The following is a 24,409-nucleotide window of genomic DNA, read 5'->3' as shown; positions in this document are numbered from 1 at the left end:
CTGCTGTACTATTTCTCCAGCCCCAGAAAAGATTCATCAGGGCTGGGAAGACCACTCAATGGTCAGGGCCACCTGCTTCGCTTGTGCAGAAACTGGAATTCACACCTTATGGGAGTTCCTGCCCTGACCCTGCTACCCTGGTGGCTTCAGAAGTTCCCAGCACCACTGAGCTGGAGCAGCGCCTCGCTGCTGGGACCTGGCCTGGCTCTCTATGTATTGCCAGGTGTGGTTCTTGGGTCCTCTGAGCACTGCTTGGGAGGCACAAAATAGAGAAGAGCGGGGGGAAATGAACAGACCGATCACCTCAGTCCTCTTCAAACACTGTTGCCTGAGTTTTCAAACCCAGCGCGCTCAAACCAGAAGCAGGGCACACTCCAAGTCCTGGCTGATGGGTGTCACCAAATTGCACCACTTCCCAGCTCTCTTTCTCCCACTCACTCTCCATGACAGCGCTGACCCGCTGTGCCTCAGAAACCACCGCCTTGCCTTTGGGGGAATTTGGCATCAAAGCATGAAATCCTGTCCCCATCACGTCCTTACTGCTCGCTCCTTCTCATGGACACTTGACTGTCATCTTCTTACAATGCCCTTATCTCCTCTCCGAGTCTTCACTTTCACTTGTTTCCAAGGGGCCTCCCAAACAATACTCAGGAATTTTGGGGGTCCAGCCTTGACTTCTGACCACGTGGGCAAGAGCTAGGCCAGAGCCTGAGGCTGCTGGACTGGTCGGGCCCTAAAATGCAGGAGATAAACAGGGTCACCCTCACGATGCTGGTGATCATCCTCTGCATTTCAGGTGCTGCTGGGGGAACATATCTGGTGCTGGAAATTGAACCCGGCCTTAGCATGAGCCCAACTGCCCTCCTACCTCACAGCCCCTTTACTTTCACTTAAAAACAATTATAGTTTAGATAAAACGGGTGCAACACTGTTAAAGCTTTGGGCACTTTTGGTCCCAACTTAGGGACCAAAGTGCCCAAGCCTCTCTACCATGTCTAATATCTACCTTCACTTCCCTTCCTCCACTACTTGATAAATTGATATTTGTAATCCAAGTCAAAGGGGACTGTCCCCCGTTGATACTGCCCAATTCCCTTGTCTATATTTTACAGATGAATAGGATAGTCTGGTATTTGTCCTTGTCTCTCTGACTAGCTTCACTTAACGCAACACCTTCCAGTTCCATCCATGCCGCAGTGAACTACCTGGTATCTCTCTTTTTTATAGCTGCATAGTATTCCATTGTGTACATATGTCACAATTTCTTTATCCATTCATCTTTTGTTGACCATTTGGATTGTTTCCATATCCTGGCTATTGTAATGAGCCCTGCAATGAAAATAGGTGTGCATATAACTTTGTAAATAAATGTTTTTGTATTCCGGGGGTAGATGCATACCTCCATTTCCTACCTCCTAATCTTATCGTAATCTACTTCATTCCCATCCCCCATCTACTCTGTTCTGGTCTATTTGCTCATTGTCTGGATTTTCCCATGAAAATGCTCTTTGTGGGCTAGCAAAGTGGCTCAAAGGGTTGGAGCACATACTTTCCATATTGGAACCCATTAAGCACTGCTTGGAAGAGCACCCTAGGTCCCCCCTCACCAAGTAAGCAGAAGCCCCTGAGTACACTGGGTATCATCCCAAGACCAAAATACATACATAAAAATGCAATGGAATGCTTTCACCCCCAAAGTAGACCTGGCCTGATATGTCCGATGCCCTTTTTCTAGTATCTAGTGCAGCACTTAGCATGGATAGTCACAGTAAAATAGAAAGAAAAGAGAGAAAGAAAGGAAGAAAGAAAGAAAGAAAGAAAGAAAGAAAGAAAGAAAGAAAGAAAGAAAGAAAGAAAGAAAGAAGGAAGGAAGGAAGGAAGGAAGGAAGGAAGGAAGGAAGGAAGGAAGGAAGGAAGGAAGGAAGGAGGAAAGAAATAAAGGAAAGAAAGAAAGGAAGGAAGAAAGAAGGAAAGAAATAAAGGAAAGAAAGAAAGGAAGGAAGAAAGAAGGAAACAAGTGTTGAATAACAGAGGGAAGAGAGGAACTGCCAGGTGTGTGGGGTGAGGAGGGATCCTCAAGCCTGTATGGTGAATATTCACAGTGCACGACCCACCATATTCCTTCTGAGACCCTGGAGGCATTGGCCAGAGTCTTATAAATTACAGAAGAGGATCAGTTCCCTCCCTATCAAACGCACCCTGGGTTATACATCTTCTGTCGGTCTGTACTTCAGGTGTGATCCAACCCTGTTTTTCCGGCCAAGGCTTCTGGAGCTCTTCAGAGCTGAAAGCTTCGGCAGGGCTTGATCTGCTGAAAGCCATCCCCTTTGGCCTCCCTGGAGCGGGGTGGTAGCCCTGGCCTCCAAGACTCTGGGACGTTCCCAGCAGCCCACCCGCTCACGAGACAGTTCTGAATCTCATGTCTGGGACCCCTGACGCGAAGTGAGTTCTGGCTCCACGAGGCGATGGAAGCTGCTCTCCTCGCACCCCATGTCACTGGAAGGGAAGTGTTCTCGAGCCCCCGCCTGCTCCGCCAGGCCTCACCTCCTCTGCACGGTGACTGCAGATGAGGGCAATCACCGTCGGGAAAATGCACGAGGGCTGGAAACTCTGGCTGGCAGGCAGGTCTGCAAACATCAAAATTACGCAGTTCCAAGGAGGCCTGGCTGCTGAGAGACGGTCATTTACAAGGCTTCTGGCTGTGTTCTGTGGGTCCAGGAACGCTCAAGGGGACGAGCAGGTGGATGGCTGAAGGCGGCACTACTGGGTTTCTCCAGAGGAGGAGGTAGAGTTTGAAGGTGGCTCTTGAGATTCCCACCCCTTGGCACATAGATGTAAGTAATCTCCCCCCACCACACTTTTTTGTTTTCCTTGGGGCCACACTTGGTGGTGCACAGGGCTTACTCCTGGCTTTGTGTTCAGGGATCACTCCTGGTAGTGCTCAGGGGATCATCAGAGCTGCAGGGAATTGAAACCAGGTCAGCCACAGGCAATATAATCTCTTCCCTTTGAGCTCAAGCGGTGTTACTCTGTGATTAGGTTTTGTTATATGAAAAAAGGAAAGGGATTTGGTATTGCAATTAAGGTTCTCAATCAAAAGGGAAATGAACTGGAGAGTCGGCCTGACCTACTCAGATGGCAGTCGTTTAAAGAGAGACCTGGCCTTTTCTGAAGAAAGATAGTCTCCTGCTGATGTTGAAGATATGAACCATGATGTCGTCAGAGGACCTCTGAGTGGTTGCGTGGGCAGTAACTGAGAGAGCATTTCTGTTGGGTCTCTTTAAGGCAAGAAACTGAATTCCAGTAAACTCTCAGAGAGCCCGGCAAGCTACCGGAAGTATCCCGCCTGCACAGCAAAGCCTGGCAAGCTACCTGTGGTGTATTTGATATGCCAAAAACATTAACAGCAAGTCTCACAACGGAGACTTACTGGTGTCTGCTCGAGCAAATCGATGAGCAACGGGATGGTAGTGATAGTGTAGCTTTGATATTGGAGAATGAAACTTTATTATTTCTCTTACCAGGTTTTTCCTTTCTTTTCCCAACCACTGCTGGACATATTTCTATTTGTTTTTTCTTATACTAAAATAAAACTTCACTGAGGTCAGGATTTCTATTTTGTTCTCCACTCTGTCTCCAGCCAGAGCCTAGAACCTGACCCTTAGCTGGCAATCATTCAACGCTTGCTAACGGAGCTTAAGATCAGTCAAGCCAGCAGGATAATGAGCAAAATAACAAGAAAGTTGGCCATTCTATGAGAATACGAGGAAGAAAACCTGAGGAAATACCTTAAGACCTGAGCTCTAATCTGATTTTCGCAAAAATAATCCCTTGGCAACTATTTACAGTGTGGAACGTTGGTGTCTGTCAAAAGTTTTCTGAGCTAAAGCACTTCATGCCTCAGCATCCATGACGGACAGCCAAGCCCTGCACAGGTGTCAGAGCTGACACGAATCCCCTTTGTGAGTGCCTGCCGTAGACCCCAGCTCAGAGACCTGAGCAAATATGAGCTCCTGATAGCACTTTCCCAGCAGCCTTGGTCCTTCCTGTCACGCAGGGCCCTCCCCTAATGTGTCCCAGGATTAGGGATCCTATGTAACTTGCCCAAACCCTGCTGTGTATAAATTAACTAACTTGGACTCAGCTTGGGACCCCCAAAGCACTCAACCCTGGACCCTAAAGAAGAAACGCAGGTCAGATCCCACCAATTACTCTGCTCACACCCTGCCCTGACCACCCATGTGAAGCCTTTAGATATCCGTGGTTAGGGCCCACTTTCCTCAGGTAGAATGCCCCTATTTTATATGATTTGGTGGGTTATTTTGTGTTCCTGGTAATCCTCAAAATAGTTTTCCTTATAAATAAATATTACTCCCGAAATTAACTTCCTAAGCATTCAAACAGTAATGTCCTACTTTCGGATGGCGATGGAAACCGGTAATTTCTGGCTCAATTCCCTTGTGAGGTTTTGTTCGGCTGCAGCTCAAACCCAGGCCTATGTTCATTTTAACAATCCCACAATTGTGTCCTTACTTAAGAGTGAGCTTGTTGAGTAGAAGACTTCCCAACATTCTCCTAGCTCAATATTTCATGATTTTGCAATGTAACTGCACACACAATATGGCCTACAACTACAATGCAACCTCACATACAGAGACAGAATGGCAGGCTGAGTAGTTCTAGAGCACCTAGAAGGAAAGGAAACTGAGATGGAGTTACAGTGAGGTCTGAAAGATCAAAAGTCTCTGACATTTCCTTTTCCATGAAAACACTGGATTTTGTCATTGATGTGGCCGTTTTACACCCATGGTAAAATTTACACGTGTGCATCCTTATAAGGCCATTTTCCATCAAAGACCTCTGTTATTTTCTTTTAGTTCTTCCAATTCCAACTTCATATCTGTTTTTATGCTGTGAAGGGTGTAAATCAGCAGCTCCCTGCTATCAACTTTAAAGCACCAGAGGCAAAGTAGACATTGGTGCTTTATTGGTACTGTTTTCCAAAATGTTAGTATGAGTCTCAAGAAATTTTTCTTTTTGGAGGGCTGGAGTGATAGCACAGTGGGTAGGGCATTTGCCTCGCATGTGGCCGACCCGGGTTTGATTCCCAGCATCCCATAAGGTCCCTGAGTACCACCAGGAGTGATTCCTGAGTGCAAAGCCAGGAGTAACCCCTGAGCATCGCCGGGTGTGACCCAAAAAGCGAAAGGAAGAAAGAAAGAAAGAAAGAAAGAAAGAAAGAAAGAAAGAAAGAAAGAAAGAAAGAAAGAAAGAAAGAAAGAAAGAAAGAAAGAAATTTATTTTTTATTTGTTTATATCTATATTTTCTCTAAAAGGGTACCAGGCTCCATCACTTTGCACCCCCTTCACTTGCCAATGTATTTTTGCCACCTGGAAGCTGAGGTTCTGTTTACTGCTGTGGGATTTTCTCTGAAACTGTGAGAGCTGCCGCCTCCCTCCCACTCCCCTGCTGGCAGGCTGGAATTAATTATTCCTGCTCTTGGTCCTCACCCCATGCCATTTTATTTTTAAAATATTAACAACAGCAAATTGGGACTTACATTTGAGTCTGATGCTTAAAAAATAAACCATTTGGTGCTATTTGCTGGCGGTTGGGGAGGGCATGGGTGAATCAGCCCTATAGTCACAAGAGGCTCCAAAGATATGGTTCTCTGATTCCCTCAGTTAGAACCAGAAGCAGCAGAACCTGCCAAGGTGCCTGACAGATGCTCGTTAAGAGGCACAGACCATGGGTAGGCGTGAGTTGGAGGGTGTTTAAGGACCCAGAAATTCAAAAAATGTAATGAGCTGGGAGAAAGTGGCCATGGAGCCCAGGGTAAAAGGCCTGGAGGATGTGAGGGACAGCCTATGACCCTAAAAGAAGGTTTAAAAGTCCAAAGGGATGGAATTTAATTTCTGGGTACCAACTTGAGAAAAGAGATAATGGAATAGAAGTAATAAATAAAGGAGAGAAGGATTCTGGATAAATGATGGCATAAGGACTGGACAGAGTTGGACCTTCTCTCAAACAGCAGATGAAAGACTCCTACAAGAAGTGTGTGTGTGTGGGGGGTGGAGCCATAGTATAGCAGGTAGGTCATCTGTCTTGCACACAGCTGACCCAGGTTCAATCCCTGGCATCCCATATGTTCCCCAAGCACTTGCAGGAGCAATTTCTGAGTGCAGAGTCAGAAGTAACTCCTGAGCACCACCAGGTGTGACCCAAAAAGCCAAAAATAAATAAATAAATAAAAGAAAAAGGGTGGGCATAACAATAGTGGAACATTGGCTTGAAGGTGAACCTGGATGCAAATCTCAGATCTGAGTGTTTGTGTGCGCTTTATTTAGCCCCACTAAGCTCAGCATTCTGAGAAATAAAATGCGGGTATGTTAATAATACTTTGCAAGTTTTCATGAGAATCAAGTGATCAAGTGAGCGGATCATGAAACATTTCAGCATATTCTTTGGATGCAAGCATGGAATAAATGTTACTCAATAGGAACAACAACAAAATGTGTTAAGTTAATAAAATATTGGTATGCCAAAGCTGGAGATGGCTATGTGATATTTGCTGGGTTTGTGCAAGATGGTCACTGCCATTTTTGATGCCCTATCTTTCTCTCCTTGGCTCTCACCTCTCTATATGTTATAAGGGTTTCTGACAAGTACCAACAATTCACTACATTAGTGATTTTTTTTCTTGCTTGAGAGTAAGAGTGAACTCCCACAGGGCTGGCTATAGATTAGTAACCCAGTAGCCAAATTCACTGCCACTCAGTTGGGTGGGGCACTTCGAACCTGTTGTATGCACTCTTTGAGCTGACCCCAGTAGGCCAAGCCCCTGCTCATATATGGTCATCTGCTTCCTCAGGCCCCTCTTCTGAGTTTCTTCTTCATTATTTTATTTCCTTGATTCTCACTTCTCAGTGCTTTGTAGGATGTTTCTGGCCAAACAAAACATGGGGACTCACATCCTTGTCTCAGAGCCAGCACCCGCAGGGTGCAAAAACCAAAGCACTTTAAAGAGTTAGAAGTTCTAACTTCATACATATGCTGCCTGAGCCCATGTGCTGCTTGTACCCACATGGCCGAGCACATGTGTGACTGAGCACATGTGTCACCCGCATCTCCCCTCTTGGGATGTGGACTTTCATACTTTCCTGTCTAATGCTGGGATGTGTGTAGGGGCCCTCTCTGCCCTTGGAGAAGCCCAGGTTCTCTCTTGAGCACATGACTCACTTTCTCTTCCTCCTTCCTTTCAAACCCTTCAAATAAAAATGGTATAATTTAAAAAAAAAAAAGTTCTAACTTTCCCCCATCCCCACCACACACACACAGACACACACGCATACACACACACACACACACACACACACACACACACACACACACACTCTTTATTTTGCTTCCGAGGCTTAGTAAACTGAATCTGGTGCCGGATCTGAAAGCCTGGACAGTTCTTCAGCGCAGGCTTGATCTTCAGAAGTCTGCCATCTGATCTGCGGAGTGAGTTGAGAAAATGTGCCAAAGGGACTCAGAATGCTCTCTGCAAAGTGCCTGCCTAGACGGCCGGATGAGTCAGGCATCCCTGCTAATCTATGGAACAACTGAGACCCAGGCTGTGCCGAGGCCCGCTGTGAGGCCTGTGCAGGTGCCCGGCTTGTTTTCCATGACGCAGCAGCACAGTAGAGAAAAGCCTTCAGGGTTTTTTCCACTGCCACCTCCCTCGGGTTCCCATTTCCAAAGTGCTTATTGGACACGGGCTGCCTAAGAATCGTTTCTGCCATTAGAGGAGCGCTAGCAATTAGAGGAGAGAGCAGGATTGCTAAGGTTAAGAAAGTAAATCCAAAAAATGAAAAACACTCCCTCTAATACAGTTGCTTTCACCCAAACAAGCCAGTAGAATTTCAGGTAAAGAATCCTCATAAGAAAACTGTAAGATGCTGATGTGTGTGTGTGTGTGTGTGTGTGTGTGTGTGTGTGTGCCTGCACCTTCTACATGCCCCCACCCCTGAGTTTGAATCCAGAATGGCTTATTTACCGTCAGTGTTCAAAGGAGAACATTTTCTTTTGAATTGCCCCTGAATTTATGAGACATCTGCGTCTGTGATTACCGAGTTATGTAGAAGAGATGCAGCAAGATGTTCCAAGTACCCTCTTGACCCAGAGATGCACAAATCTGAAACACGAAGCCTTCAAACTTGGCTGGGGAAGGAAGTAGGAGGCTGATGGTGTGGCAGGGCTAGAATACACTTTGCTTAAGTTCCCTGACTTCGGAAGTCACACAGCCCAGCATGAATAAGACAAGTGTCATGCCCAGCCTATACTGTTCTGTCAGACTTGCGCTCCTGAGATTGGTGGAGGCTACGGCGGCTCCTCCCACCGTCACTTTCAGCTTGGCTATGTGACTTACTTTGGCCAGCTGACCAATATGCAAATGTGATATAAATAGATGTGAAAAAAGCACTTACATATAAAACCTGCTTCTTTTTTTTTATTGAATCACTGTGAGATACAGTTACAAAGCTTTCATATTTCATTTTCAGTCATACAATGATCAAACACCCATCCCTCCACCAGTGCACATTTTCTACCACCAATGTCCCCAGTATCTCCCTGCTCCAATCCTCCCCCTGCCTGGATGGCAGAAAATTTTCCCCATACTTTCTCTCTGCTTTGGGCATTATGGTTTGCAATATAGATACTGAGAGGCTATCACATTTGGTCTATTATCTACTTTCAGCACACATCTCCCATCCCAAACGATCCCTCCAACCACCATTGACTCAGTGATTCCTTCTCTATTCCAGCTGCCTTCTTCCGCACTCATGAAGCAAGTTTCCAACTATGGGGCAATATTCCTGGCCCTTGTGTCTACTGTCCTTAGGTAAGACTTTCCTCTTCCTGCTGTTTCTAGATGACGCAACGTCATGATCTAATAACAGTGTCATCCCACCTAAAAGAGCATCAACATCCTTGCATATAAATGATGACTCTAGATCAACAAGACCTCAGCCAATCTACCACTGACTGAAGAACCTCCTAACCCATAGGCTCACGAGTGATAAGAAATTGCTCCTATCTTCAGTTACTAAGTTTAGGGTAATTTTGTTTGTTTGTTTTGGGGCCATGCCCTGCAATGCTCATGGGTTACATCTGGCTTCGCACTCGGGGATCAATCAGAAAATAAATAAGTGAAAGCCAATTTGTGATTGCCATGTGATTTTGACTTATGTAAATAAGAAAATTAAAATAATTTAATAAAATATAATAAAATATGCTATTCTCATTTACATATATGTTTTCCACTCTGGAATTTAAAGTATATTATATCATATTTTATAATTGGATTTCATTATGGTAATAACCATGTCTCACCTGTCATTTATAAAATTTTTAAGGCAATCCTGTGTTAACATATTGTGGAGCTTACATGAAATATGTAAGGATGGCATATGTAAATTTCCTCCCCACACTTTCTATAAACACTATGGTTTACAAAGTTGTTCATGATGATTTGTTACAAACATTCAATATTGCAATACCAATTCCACCACCATTGCACCTTCCCGCCACCATTGTCTCCAATTTTCCCAACCACCCCTTAAGTCTGTCCCCATAGCAGGCCCTCAATAATTTATTTCATATTGTTTATCATCAATAATTTGCTAAGGGAATTATCAAAAAATGTTTTCTTAGAAGAAAATTAGTGTAAATTGTATCTCGCCATAGAGTTATTAAGTCCTTGAATGAGAGGTATCTAAGGTGTGGTTACAGGTTAAACCTTGTGTTTTGTAAATTAAGACCGGTTGCCTTCTACATTACATAACATCCAATCTGGTATGTTACTACTAGTTTATCAGTGTTGTAGAGTTTGATATGTCACATGGCTACAAAGGAGACTCTGTGCTCAAGGAAGTCCAGAATTTTTAACTAGGTGGTACTGCTGGAGTTTTTAACTGGGCAGTGGCTTTGGGGTGTGGACATGACTACTGGGGCTTTCAGAAGTACAGGAAGGTGGTGGAGGGGGAGGTAGCCTATCTAGATCTGAGAAAGTCTGAAGATTTCAGTCACAAAGGTCTGCAATTTTTAGGATGTGAGGTCATGCATTAAGAAATCTTGCCCAAGTGGAAAAATTATTAATGAATTCTGTTCAGATCTCAAAAGAAAAAAAAAAAGTTGTTTGATTTATTCAGGACAATTTACTTGCCTGATCTTTCTTCAAAATACTGGCATGAGCCAGAAAGATAGTATAGGAATTAAGGTGCTTGCTTTGCATGCAGTTAACTCTAGCTTGAACCCTGGCATTTCATATGGTCCCATGAACACTGCTAGGAGTGATCCCTGAGCACACAATAAACCTGCCAAGAGTAAATCCTAAGCACTGTAGGATGTGGCACAAACACTCCCTTCTTCCCCAGGATATACTGGCATAACTTTTAAAGACATTTTTCAAAAAACATTGTGACAAAATAACACAGGAGGATTGTGTTTATATCTGATTCTGAAGAATACAGAATCACGATATAAATTACCTCAAATTTCTTGAAAGATAATAAAAATTTATACGTGAGATATTTAAAATATGTCATTTTAGATTCTCGGCAAATTGGAGAGGAAATATCCTACCAAATCATTTAGATTTAATATATTTGAAAATAATGCCATTGGCCAAATAAAATAAGTTTTTGTATAATACTAAATCTAGAGACCATTCTTTTCATATCCATGAATTAGGAACAGGACTTACTATCTGGTTGAACCTCATCCTTGAGTTAACTCTGCCATCAACTAAGAAGGTATGTTTTTCTCAAATAAATTTCCTATGCCTCTGTTTTTATATATCAAAAATGGTTTGTTTGTTTGTTTGTTTGTTTTGCTTTTTGGGTCACACCTGGCAATGCACAGGTGTTACTCCTGGATCTGCTCAGGGGACCATATGGGATGCTGGGAATTGAACTCGAGTCGGCTGCGTGCAAGGCAAACGCCCTACCCACTGTGCTATCGCTCCAACCCCCCAAAATGTTTATTTTTAAAAATCATATCTCTTTTATGAGTTACCATAAAGTTTAAAGTTATATTATACTGGAGATAACAAATTGTGAAAAAAAGAAACGTGTCACTAAACCGATGCAGAGTGAATTAATATAATTATCTGCTAAGGTCAATAATATGATTTACCACAAGAGAGGCACCTTAGGGGCTGCAATGACAGTACAGCAAGTAAAGCACTTGCCTGATGTGCACTTGACTCAGGTTAAAGCCCTGGCACCACATCTGGTCTTCCAAGCCTGCCAGGAGTGAACCGTGGGGGCAGAGGCAGGAGTAAGCCCTGAGTACCACCAGGTGTAGCCCCAAACTGACAAAAAAAAAGATACCTCATAAATGACTGAGGATTCTTGCTTGCTTCACTAAAGGACAAGATCTGATTCCTTTGATCAGAAGTAGAGTCGGGAGAGAGAAACAATTAGAAGTACCACCCACGTGAATCTAAAGCCTTAGTATGGAAGATTAATTTCTAATTTAATAATAGAGGAAGGTTTCATTCAAAAAGTCAACTCTGAAAATAATTCCAAGAAAGTAAAACAAATGAAGGAACAGAAACAAGATACAGGAATGTAAAAGCAAGAGACAAGAGCAAATAAAAGAAGAAAATAACTCTGAACCTGAATTTGCTGGCCTAGAACAAAAGTTCTTGTAGACTAACAGTACTTGGGGGTTCAATCTTCTTCTAACATCTGTTTACTTTCCTGAAAGCTATTATTGCATTTGATATCAACTCTTTATGTTCACCTTCTCACTGGAGCAGAGATAACCTGGCCTTACACTGGATATTTTTGGTGACTGGAGGAAAGACAGATGCTAGTAAGTGCATGAGAGGCAGGAGATTAGCCTTAGTCCCTCCATATTTTTCTCCCCTCATTTTATTCAAGGAAATTCATATCATTTAATATCAGTCCTAGGGCTCATATTCACGCACCACATATGTCCTTATGAAACCCACAGGAGACAAAGTCAAAGTAGTTATAAATAAAGGGAACTAGAACTATGGATCATAATTTCTAAGGGAAATCAGTCTCTTACCTAATTTTCCTGTGTCATGATTCTTGGTTCTGATCTTTGAGTTCAAGTCTAGAGAGGACATAAATGCCCCCACTCATCAAATTCTCCATGCACGTAATAAAGCCATAATGAGTGAAGCAAAATGAATTAGAGGAAGCAATCCTTGATTTTGAAATCTGGGGGATGAATGAGCAGAAATTGGGAAAGCATGTTTATATTATTTAAACCAAGAACCACTTCTTTTTTTATTGCTGGCAAATGATGGAATCAAGTGTGGGGTTCTGATAAAGCTTCAGAGTCCGTTGGAAATAAAATACACTGAACCTTCAGATAATTTGGTCTCTACTGAAATGCCATACCCGAGGACTGCTTTCATGGTTCTTTATAAATCAGCATTCTGACAACCTTGATATCAGTACCATCTCCTGTTTTACAAGTTTATTCAGAGTATTGCCTGTCATTTTCCACTATGCTGCAGACTCTCTGAGAGAAGGAACTTTATCTGCTTTGTCCTCTGTTAGTTCCTGTTTCTGAGAACAGTCCCAACACTGTAACAGGGGAAATAAATATTTGATGAATGAATATTTGGATGGATTCTGATGAAGAGAGAAAATCTTGGAGGAGCAGGAAAGTCTAAGCCCATAAATATGTAAAAGCCCATATTTTTTTCACTTTTTTAAAAAAAGTTTCTGTACATTCTTCAGGGAAAGCTGCTTTAACATTTACACAATGGGCACATTTTTCTCTTTGGTATACTCCAGAGACTATTGTCTGGGACTCCAAAAAGAAGTAAGGAAGGGGCTGGAGCGATAGCACAGAGGGTAGGGCATTTGCCTTGCATGCGGCTGACCTAGGTTTGATTCCCAGCATCCCATATGGTCCCCTGAGTACTGCCAGGAGTAATTTCTGAGTGCAGAGACAGAGTCAGGTTCCCTGAGCATCACCAGGTGTGACCCAAAAAGAAAAAAAGAAAAAAAAGGAGTAAGGAGCTGTCCTGTCCTCTGGTGAGATTTTAAGTCTTGCTAAGTTTGGGAGTTTAATCATAAAGATTAAATCATGGGGTGGAGGAGAGCACAATATAGAAGCCTTTTGTCCCCCAGCCAAGACCCTCAGCCACGTTCCTTGGACACTCACCTTTCTCATCCTTCAATTTATTCTGATGAATAACAGCATTTTTAAGGTTGAACAGTGATGAGAGACATATCTAGTAACCCAAGTTATAATTATAACTATGATTAATACAAGTATAACAACTAGCACATCGAGTATGCTTAAAAGACGATGTGGATTTCAAAACCATTTCCCCGGAATATTCTTTTATCCTGTAGCCGTGGATTCGCAGGAATGATCTCCAAAGTAGAATTTAAGGTCATTGCTGCCTACAGGGTTGCTTTAGACATTTTTTCCAATTTTGTTGAAAATTCATTCTGTAAATGTGTTTCAGAAGCATACATTTTACTTTGAATGTAACTTGCCTAGGTGGTCTTTATAGTCATTAGTTGATGAATAAACTAAAAGTTTTTACAATAAGATAATATACTTAAGAACCGTGTACTCAAGGATAGCTGCAGGAGAAAGTTTGTGTTTGCACTTCTCTATCTGCATATTCTGTGCATACAGAAAAATACATGCACACATTCAATGTAAATAAAGAACCCCATCCTTCACAACAAGAAAAAAATCCTTAACACAAAACTGAATACAAAATGAAGTCAACAGATGCAGCCTGGTTTACTAAATAGCTTTCAGCAGGTTTCTTTTTCTTAAGCTAAAGAATTGCAGGAAAAAATAAAGGGCAATTTGCATTTCATTTCTTTTTTCACTCCAAAAGGGGCTTAATACTGAGGCATTAAGTAAGGAGGCACCAGTGCTTAGTTAAATCATAGAGCAGCGTCTTATGATCTTCAACCATTATTCTGAGAATCATGAGGGTTTCCAAAGCAGAGATATAATACGCAAAGACATATTGAGATCCTCCTCAAAATATAAAAACAAAGATGGCTGACACATATTCCAATTTCATAATTCATACTGCTGAAACTGAAAAATAACATACCAAATCCTGTTATTACTTTAAGCAAGCTTGACATGATAAAGAAGAAACAAAGTCTCTAGCCTTCACATAGCTGCAGAAAAGAACCATGAAAATCTCAGCTATCAAATGGCAGACTACAGATTGCGACAATTCCTGCTTCTCTCCCAGGTTGTAAGAATATATTAGTAGAAGCTATTAATATATTGGCTGCAACTTAGAGGAAAACTTATAGGATGGTGGTGAAGAACATAGACTTTGTAGTAAAATAAAAATACAAAACTTTTAAGATTGCCATGAAAGTTAAATGAGATAATATGTGCCCAGAATCTAATTTGGCATACCAAAGGCATTCACTAAGTGAGCTATGTTTTTTTTTTCTTGCAATCACCAAGTAGTATCTTCATTCTCAGCTGGAAAAAGTAAGATTCAGGTGAACTGACCTTGGTTTTAGATTTGTTTCGTGAGATTCATTAAGAGAAAAAAATTGCTAAATTCAATGCTTCATTAGTGATGGTTTTTTCTTAAAGAACAAGGGGACTGATTTAGCACATCATCTGGAGGTTTAGTTTTCTTTTCTAAACAAGATAACACTGAATAACAGAAAAGAAATGTTAGAGAGCTCCATGTTTGGAAGACATCAATCTATCTCTTTAATGACAATATGCCTAAAAATATATTTTGCAATGGATATGTGAACAGTGGTACTGGAAGTATTTTATCTTAGTGAAAAATCAAGAAGTTTAACTGTATCTTTCATAAATGTAAAATTTATAAGTCAGACAGCTTGACTTTATATGTAAAATTTATTTAAATTACTAGTAAGAAATAGATTTTTATTTCTGAGTATAAACAAGTTTTTATTCTTGACATTATTTTACTTTTTATTATCATTTTCATCACTAATTCACAGGTGATAAAAGAGCAGGTCAGAAAAATTATTTGCTGAAGTTTGACAATTAGTTAAGGGGAACCAAAGTGTTTCTCTGAGACATATTCCAATGTTCACATGAATCTACATTCTCGAGTTTCCTTGATCAAAAAATTTGACCAATAAAAGGAAGAATTACTTACATTGATAGAATCTTTTCTCTGCAATGAGGGAACTGGTTTCTCCTTTTACCATTCAATACACCTGTTATGTGGGACAGGCTCAGCTGTAGATACTAAGAATTCTAAGACGGTTAAGACATTGCCCTTGTTGAAAGACTTTCATAGTCAATTAATGAGGAGAAGTAAATAATCACAAAGCAATGTGATAGTTTTATAAGGTATAGAGAGCTGTTGTTCACTGACAAGAAGAAATGTCTGAAAATATTTGCTGAAGGAATAATATATACTTTTACTTGATCCTGAATGTTTTAACCTAACTTAATGGCTTAGTTTTTGGAGAAAGAAAGTACATTGTCTTAAAAGTCACTGTCATTAAAAATGTCCCTTTTGTCCCTTGTGTCCCTTGTTTATTCTTTTTTTTTCTTTTTGGGTCACACCCGGTGATGCACAGGGGTTACTCCTGGCTCTGCACTCAGGAATTACTCCTGGTGGTGCTCAGGGGACCATATGGGATGCTGGGATTCGAACCTGGGTTGGCCAAGTACAAGGCAAACACCCTACCACTGTGCTATCACTCCAGCCCCTGTCCCTTGGTTATTCTATTATTGCATTATTCTATGAATTCTAGGGTTGGAACCATGGTTTCTGGTTTATGGCACTGTTTTTCTCAAGTTTGACCTATTCTCTCCATGAGGGTGACAAAGGTTTATATGGGGAAAGACCTCCATAGACTGAGATGCTAGAATATGGGTATGAAGTTAAGTTACATCTTATCCTAGTTGATCATCATGTAAAAGTGAAAGTTTGTACAAGAGCACATTTTAGATATTTATACTAAGTTTCTTGAACCTTAAGGCTGGTTGGTAACATAACATATATTTACTTTGGGAAGCAAGCTATTTTGGGTAAAGAAGCCAAGATCTTTTCAAAGATGGGTTAGTGCCTTACAATTTTTAAGGGATCTTATATGAAAAAGGTCTTCTAAAGTAATAATACCTTAAGATGGGATGCCCAGCAAAATAAGGGCAGAAACATGCTTATGTTACGTATAAATATATTTTTAGTAACCTATATATTGCTTTTCTAGTACATGACAGATATTCAATTAATATTTGTTGAATAAATGAACTAACAAAGAAGTACTATATTATAATAGCTGGTTTATGTTTGAGCACTACGGGGAGAGTGATCTTGGAACTGAAAAGAAGTGGGTACATTAAGCAACTCAAGAACACTATCTTGATTTCTCATGCTATAGAAAAAATTGTTGCAATGTACTGTCCCATTAAAACTTTTTTTAAAAATCACCAAAAGGGCTACTGTTTATTAAACCCAGTTACCAGCTTACTGGCATTTATTTCCCTCTACTTCGTGTTTACAGAGCAACTCAAAGCATGAATTGCTATTGCTAGCTGTCAGATATACCCCAGATTAACGACAGTGAAATAAAAGAAATACTGCTTTACAAGTTGTTAGTGATATTATTAAAAACTATACAAAGTGACTATGAGTCAAAGATATGAACAATTTGGTTTGAAATTTCTTTATGAAAAAGAATTTCTATTTAATTTACAGGACTCTTAGAGCTCAACTGAGATTTCTCTTCTCTGGGAATGTGAGAGAAATACAGGGTGATTCTGTCCCTAGGGGATTACCTAAGAGGTTCTCATTTTCACTTTCTGTAATGAGCCAAGGCCAGAAATCATGAATTCAAACCTGCATGCACTAAAAAAAAATCATCTCTCAAGTTAAAAATATGTGACTAACATCCTTGGGTATAAGATGTGAAGGGAAAGCTGCAACCAGATGGTCATTTTGCAAAACCTACCATTTTAGCAGGAAAATAGCCTAACTCCTCAAGTCCAAAATAGACCACACTAGAAAATAAGATAAGTTGAGTCAGCACAAGGTGTAAATAGTCTCAATTTAAGGAATAAGAATTAGTCATTTTGGGGTAGTAACAACCAATCAGATCAACAATAACACAAAAAAAGCCAAAAGCAGGAAAAAAATAAGTGAGTTGTTTTAATTTTCCCTTCACATGCATCAGAATATGGTTTCCTTTACTAGCCAAGCAGTACAAATTTTTCTCAACCCAAAGAAAGCAATCCGTAACCTTTTGCAGCTGTCATTCAGCATCAATCCTTTTTGGATGCTGTAATTTACTGAGCTCCTCTAGAATGGCTGTCAAGTATTTAAATGAAAACATTAATCTTTACACAAGATCCCTGATCTCCCCAATATTTTGGAAAAGAATACAGATTTATTGCTACTGATTAACAATGAGAAAGGCTAAATTCCTGAGTCAGCAGCAAGAAAATCAGTTATAATCTCCCCTTGTACTATCAGATTTTACCTTGGTAGAGGATTCGGAAATCTGCAGTGGGGATGGCTTGTGATAACAAGAAAAACACAGCTTTTCTAGGATATGTAAATTTAACTAACAGGTGTCAGGTGTCAGATTTTAATTAATAACTATTGTACGTCCAGCCGCTGACCTCTGAACTTTATATCTTGTAGGTTTTAATCTTTACTGCTTCAGAGAGAGATAAGTATAGGGGTTAAGGCATTTATCTTGGAGGTAGCTGCTCCATTTCCATCTCTGACACTAAATGGTCCCTGAGCACCTTTTGGAGAAGCCCTCAAACAGAGTGGTGGAAATAACCCCAAGTTCCCCCAAAGTTCCCCTCAAAAGTTTCATCCTCTTTTTGTCTTTTGACCTTAAAGATGTCTTAATTTTTAAAAATTGTGTGTGTGGGGAGCTCAGTGCCACACCCAGCAATGCTCAGGACTTACTCCTAATTCTGTGCTTCTGATGTTACTCAGAGGTCCCTCTGTGGTGCTAGAGATTAAACCAAGGTCAGTGATATGCCAGGGAAGTGCCTTAATCCCTCCACTATCTCTCTGACCCAAAGCTGTTTTTAAAGGCTCTTTTACTGCAGATCCTTCAGATTTGCTTAGTTTTGAGCCGTCTACTGATACGCAATTCAAGTTGAGTCGAAATTTCACTTTAAATATTTCAGAGCTCAGATTACATAATGGCTTCTGTTTTTTTTTTTCTTAAAGGAAAGAAAAACGAAGCACAGGAAAAGAAATGACAGCTAATTTCACCTTAAGTCAGATACAGACAATCCAAAAGTATGGGTCAAGAATGGAATTTTTAAAAGCCAGTGAGGATGTTAAAAGAAATATAAAAATGTAGCTCAGATTACATAAAGGCTTCTGTTTTTTTTCTTAAGGGAAAGAAAAACAAAGCACAAAAGAAGAAATGACAGCTAATTTCACCTTAAGTCAGATATAGACAATCCAAAAAGTACGGGTCAAAAATGGAATTTTTAAAAACCAGCAAGGGTGTTAAGAGAATTATAAAAATGTTTAGATACACATTTTAAGACACAGTTGGTGCTGTATAGCAATAAACCAACTAAGAAGGATTGGGAGATCCCAAAGTAGTTACCACTCAGAACAGATCTTTGATGGAAAGGCGAGGATTTCTTAAGCCTTACCAGCAAAGCTGATGTTCAAACAATCATTAAGGGGAAAAAATGATTGTTATGGATGTAATAAACCCTGTGATGTGAAAAGGAAGGCAGGTCAATTACAAACGCAGCATTAAGACCACACGTGTTGAGGCACAGACCCATCACCAGAAGCTTTGGGCACTAATTTCATTGACTTCTGAATGGTGGAGCTATTGGAAAGTTGTGGTACAGATTTGTAAATTTGCATATGTACATGCATTAGTATGGCTATAAAGACTTAGAATTAATGGGTCACTTTTTTTAAAAATCTAAATCCTGATTTTACTTTGGAAATCAGTTTTGGGTATCTATCCTTCTGTCACCACTGGTTTACAGCATATTAAATGTTATGTAATGTAGTTGAACTGATAAGAAATCAGATTCATTTATAAGTCATAAACTGCTTGGACTTTAAAATTGGGTAAAGCGTTTGAAATCCTTGTCCACAAATGACGTAGAAACAGTAACTATTAATGTAAAAACAAGGTCTTAAAGTATATCTTGTCTCATTCCTCTTGCAAGAGTAATTAAAAAATTATTTCTCTACTCAGCATGTCCTATTTCTTCAATGTTCTAACACATCTCTTCCCTCCTTTTGATACTTGAAAGACTGCACTCAGATTAATAATGGCCAGTCTGACCTCCTCCTAACGCATCATATGTCACTACCACCAAATTTCCCCCAGGGGAGTCAGCTTGGAAATCAACACGTCATCCTAAGGATGTCTCTCCTGCCAGTGTTTTAGTGAAGAACAGATGAGGAGAGTCCCTTGACACTTTAGAATGGAATTGAAATAGCAACAAGAACTATGTCTGTGCCTGCCATTTATTCTTCCACATAAAGCCATTGACTATTTCAGTTCAGCAGTTCTGTCAGTATTGGGAATTTTGAAACTCTGATAGGAGAATAGGAAACATGAGATTGGATGGATATGATTCAGAAAATGGATGTGGTGCAGACTTTGAGCTTTCTCTGTATTGAGAGTAAATTAGCAAAACTCAGAGGGAAGAAATAAGATATAATGGCCTCCTTATCTCAGCTTTTCAAAATTTTACCATAATATCTTTTTCTCTTTCTGTTTGAACCAGTTGGGACTAGATATATTGTCATGCTGTCTGAAATAGGTACAACACACACACACATACACACACACACACACCCCTTTGGCATCATTTTTCAACCATCTAGTTGTTGTGTATGTTTATTATTCAAATATACCTCCTGTACCGCCCATAACCAATTTCTTACCTGTTTTCAATCTCTCTGGTGGTAGCTGCTAACTTGAATATTTTTTTATTTGTCAATAATGGAAAATTGAAACCTATAGTTAACTTGACAGGAATTAAAGAACCCATGCATATACTGATAAGGAAGTTTAAGAGATTCCTGAGGACTGATTACCCTATCCCAAATTTAAAAACCATCCTTTGTATCAAACCAATTTATTCACCTCTGTTTCTGGAAGAAAGAAATTGAACGCACTCTTGTCGATAACAATTTCCAAATATCAAAAAAGCCTGATTACTTTGTTATTCCAACTTCTGCCCATAAATTAACTTTTAGAGGGTGAAGTACCAAAGAAACCTTCATCTCAGTATTCAAATCTTTCCGCAGAACTCTTCAACTCACTGTTCCAGACTATCCCTGACACGTTTCCCATTGCACCCAAATGAATGGGTATTTTTAAAGTTTGCTGATCATAACTTAACAGTGTTCTGCTGTAATGTTTACATAGCAGACCTCTTATTCCTCTTCAACCTCCAAAGCCAATTCAAGTTTTGTCTCCTTTCTCAGATACCTCTACCCCACTTCTTTACTGTCCTTAGAACTTACATTCCTTATATTTATACTTATCTCATACTTATATATGTATATATATCTGCTGCAAAGTAATTATGCATTACAACATGAATTTTCTTCTACTTTCTTATTACATTTTCATTTTTGTATTATTTGCTGATTATTTTACTTGTTGTTTTAATAAATATTACTAGATAGTAGTAATATTAACCATGTAAACTTAAAAACCCTGTAATCAGACTTTTTATCCTTTATGGGGTTCATTTATATATCATTTCTATATCTGCTCACTGATCATTATCTTCCTATCAGGCTGGTCTCTGCTGATAAGGAATGACATTGCAGAAACATACCTAGCACTGAATCTAAGAATACCAATCCTTATTTTACAGAATTGTAAAGAAATTCTATTATGTATAAGTCATTTATTCATATTTAATTATATAAAGCAGATTTATCTATTTTTATTCTTCATATCTCCTCAATCTTTTTCTTAAATTCTTACTCATTTCTACTAATTGTCAAAACATACATGTTTTGATGAATACTGGTTTCTAAAGGAAGAGCTGGCACTGGAAATATCTACCGTCTGGTTGATAACCATCACTCTTGGGTAAACAAGTTTAGAAATTTTTTTAGGCAAACTAATTAAGGGGCAGTTTGTGCGTGTGTGGTTCTGCATGTGTAGTTCTGCGTGTTTAACAAAATTATGAATCCTTGGAATATTTTATCATGGAGAAGTTAAGAATATTATCAATTGTTTTGTACTCAGAATGCTGATATGCAAAAATGCCAGTGAGCAAACAAGCAGGTACATCAGAAGGTCTATGTGAATATATTGATTGGCACATCCTTATGTCCATCTGCTCTTCATAATGTGCTACCCTTAATTTTTTAATTTCTCTTAAAGAAGAAAAAAAGATTTAAGTAAGAAATCTCTTTATATTTTTGTTTATCAATTATGTATGTTTCAGTTATGTTTTTAATTTCTTAGTAAGCTATTCTCGAATTAGCTTATATTTGGACACATCCATCACCATTTCTTCCCTGATCTGTGCCCTTCTCCAGCTTCACTGCAGTCCTTTATCTCTGATCCCCAACACCCCCACCCTCACCAGTCTACCACTAGCAAACAAACCCAGCAGTAATTACTAATGCCCAAGTGCGTAATTCTGGCAGCCTTAGGCTTTTCTTTTGACGCAACTACAGCTACGCAGAGAGCTGTCTGGACATGCAGCATGAAGTCAAAGCATAGCTGAGACTCCTACCCATCTTTTCTCCCCTTGTTCCATCATTAAGACATGCTTGTTTATTTCATCTGCAGTTACAGTATTTTCTGTGCAGTTATTTACTCTTGAATATATTCCATCCGATTGTTTTACATCCAGAAACAAAACCAAATTAATAGATACTCATGTGGAAATGCATAGTCATCCATAAGAATGAAAGACGCATGGAAATAAATAATTGCAAATAAAAGTACCTTATCTATGTCGGAAGGGAATTTTTACACTATTAGTACATCAATACCTGGAGTTATGATGAAATGAATGTAATTCAAGATCTTATTTTGAGGTTTTCCTGGGAAATCATGCCAGAATTTCTTTATTGCGTCGTGTATATTCTTACATATGACGCTGTTACTTTCATTTAAGTACCATGAAACCACTCAATTTTGCTACTGGGTATTTTATACCAACTTAATATGTATTTAAAAAGCTTGAAATGCATTCTTGTGATAATTTTTGTTCACTCAGGGGCTCTCAGCTCAGAGTAGAAAATGGTTAAAAAGTACTTATCACTGCCTCGGCAAAATCCCGCAGTGCTGTAACAGAAATTGCAGTAGATCTCTAAGTCAGAGTTCAGTTTCAGTCTAATATCAGTCGTTTCATCTGCATTACCCTGAAGGACACAGTTGGATGCTCTGAGGAAAAGCTAATCTTAATGTTGTCAAAATCAAAGATGATCAGTCTGAGATAAACAATGTCCATAGGAGATACTTCCACTCACTCTGAAACCATGGTTGAAAAGGTTAAATCTATACACTTGAGGACCTGTCATATTTGGGGGATGTATTTTGATGATCCTATGCCTGTGTTCACACCTAAATTACAAAGGTGGGGAGAAGGAATAAATCAGAGGGATCCATTCTTAAAGTTCATTCTGATCACTTCATCTACCTCCTCCCCCAAATGTAATCAAATAAAAATATATTTGTGGAGTTGTATACTTCCTAAGACAGATCATTTTGGTTCGCGTTTTCATGTATAGATCATTTATTCTTACTCAAGATCTGTAGATAGAATCAACCAGGGTTGAAAAACAAAATAAAGCCCTTGATATCCAAATAGAGGGCATATGTACAGTGTGTGTGTGTGTGTGTGTGTGTGTGTGTTTCCTACCTAAAACAGGGAAAGGACAGAACCTAAATTAGGGAAAGAACAATTTTTCATTAGTGGATTTTTTTTTCTTGTAAGCTCTGCAGTAGGTGAGATGGAGGCAGGTACATGCCTGCCTGCAAAGGATTCTCTCTAGGCAGAATCGTTTATTTATTTAATTTATTTATGTTAGCCTGCTCCGTGGACTCGATTGGGGAGGGAGTTGTGTCCGTGAGACCTGGGTCTCAGAGAGACAATCTGGTCTCCAGCCCTGGAACGTAAAACCATCTCTGCAGCCCGGAGCTGCGGCTCCGGCTCGGAGCGCTGTCCGCGGTGCTGAAAGGTCGCGGGCTCCCAGCGCCGCACCTCAGTTTGCTGTCCAGGGTGCTGAGCGCGGACTCCGCAGTCCCGGAGGCGAGCCCACCCCCGCCAGCTCAGCTCCCCGCAGAGCTTTTCCACCCAGCACGACCCGCCCGCCTCCTGCCAACCTGCAGTTGACGTGGAGCAGGCGGCATAAATCAAGTCCATGGGGGTATGGAGGCTGTTTTCACTGCAGCCCAGCTTGCCCGAGGCGGGAAGTACCCTCTCCTCTCGCCCTGCTGGCGCCCACACACTGCTTTCCCCTTAATACTTCCCTGGTTCACAGCGCCCTGACAACAGCAGCCAGCAAAATAGGGTGAGCAATACAGGGTTTGTCTACAAACAGAAACAAACAAATAAACAAACAAAAAGCCAGTGGCCCAGACGTCGCTGAAAAACTGCATGACAAAATGGAAGAGTCCCACGACTGTTTCAGAAGAGTAAGTTATTATTCGGTTCTTCTTTTCCCCCTGTCTCACTCCCGCCCCACCTGCAGTGGCCCCATTCCTCCTCTCCCCCAAAGAGCTCACCTCTAAATTACTTTCTCGAGCCCCTGGCGGGGGAGTCGATGCAGACGCACGCACACACGGATTACCGCACCCTGGATGCACAAACACTTGCATTTGCCCAGGCTCACTGGGTCTGCCCCAACTGTGGTCCCCCCTGCGGCTTGGCAGCCTTGCAGAGGCTGAGCCACTACCTGAGGAGGGGGGCTCCTTACCTTGACTTCAGCCAGAGGATGTCGTTCGCCCGGCCCCTGCAGGTTGCAAGTGGGGAGCCGCCGCCGCCGAGCCGGGAGAGCAGGAGAGACAGCGCCTGACCTCCCCGCGGTTTCGTCTTCAATGCAACGTGAGCTCTGCCCTCATCAAAGATGGCCGTGCCTTTGACGTCAGCAGCTTTTAATAGCCTCGTCCAGGAGGGGCGGAGGAAGTGCGTTGGGGGGGAGGGCGGGGGGCGGGCGGAGGCCCCGGGGCGGCTGGGGAGGAGCCGCGAGGTGCGGCGCGCTCGGCTCTGCTCCCCGCCCGCGTTACTGCAAACCTTTGTATTTCAGTCTCTTTGCAAACCGCCCCCCCCCCCCCCCGACGCGGCCGTGCTTAGGTGTCCGTTTGCACGGCCCATCGGGGCACACACAGGGATGGGGGGAGGGGGCAGGCCTTGGCAGGCACGTGTCGTGGGTGTCTGCCTGTGCCCCTCCGTAGA

General features: G+C 41.0%; 1 protein-coding gene across 2 annotated transcripts in view; it reads right to left on the bottom strand.

Moving 5' to 3' along the window:
- The window catches only part of SNAP25 (synaptosome associated protein 25), a 93,981-nt gene extending 69,893 nt beyond the window's left edge, over positions 1-24,088 (bottom strand). For both annotated transcript variants that reach the window (XM_004610924.2, XM_004610923.2), the window contains exon 1: positions 23,931-24,088. The gene's annotated coding sequence lies outside the window, so the exon portion shown is untranslated. The remainder of the gene's footprint in view (positions 1-23,930) is intronic.
- Positions 24,089-24,409: the final 321 nt, after the last annotated feature.

This window comes from Sorex araneus, chromosome 3 (genome assembly GCF_027595985.1).
Source record: "Sorex araneus isolate mSorAra2 chromosome 3, mSorAra2.pri, whole genome shotgun sequence".
NCBI lineage: Eukaryota > Metazoa > Chordata > Mammalia > Eulipotyphla > Soricidae > Sorex > Sorex araneus.
The sequence above is the reverse complement of the archived record's forward strand: the minus strand, read 5'-3'. Positions and strand labels throughout refer to the sequence as shown.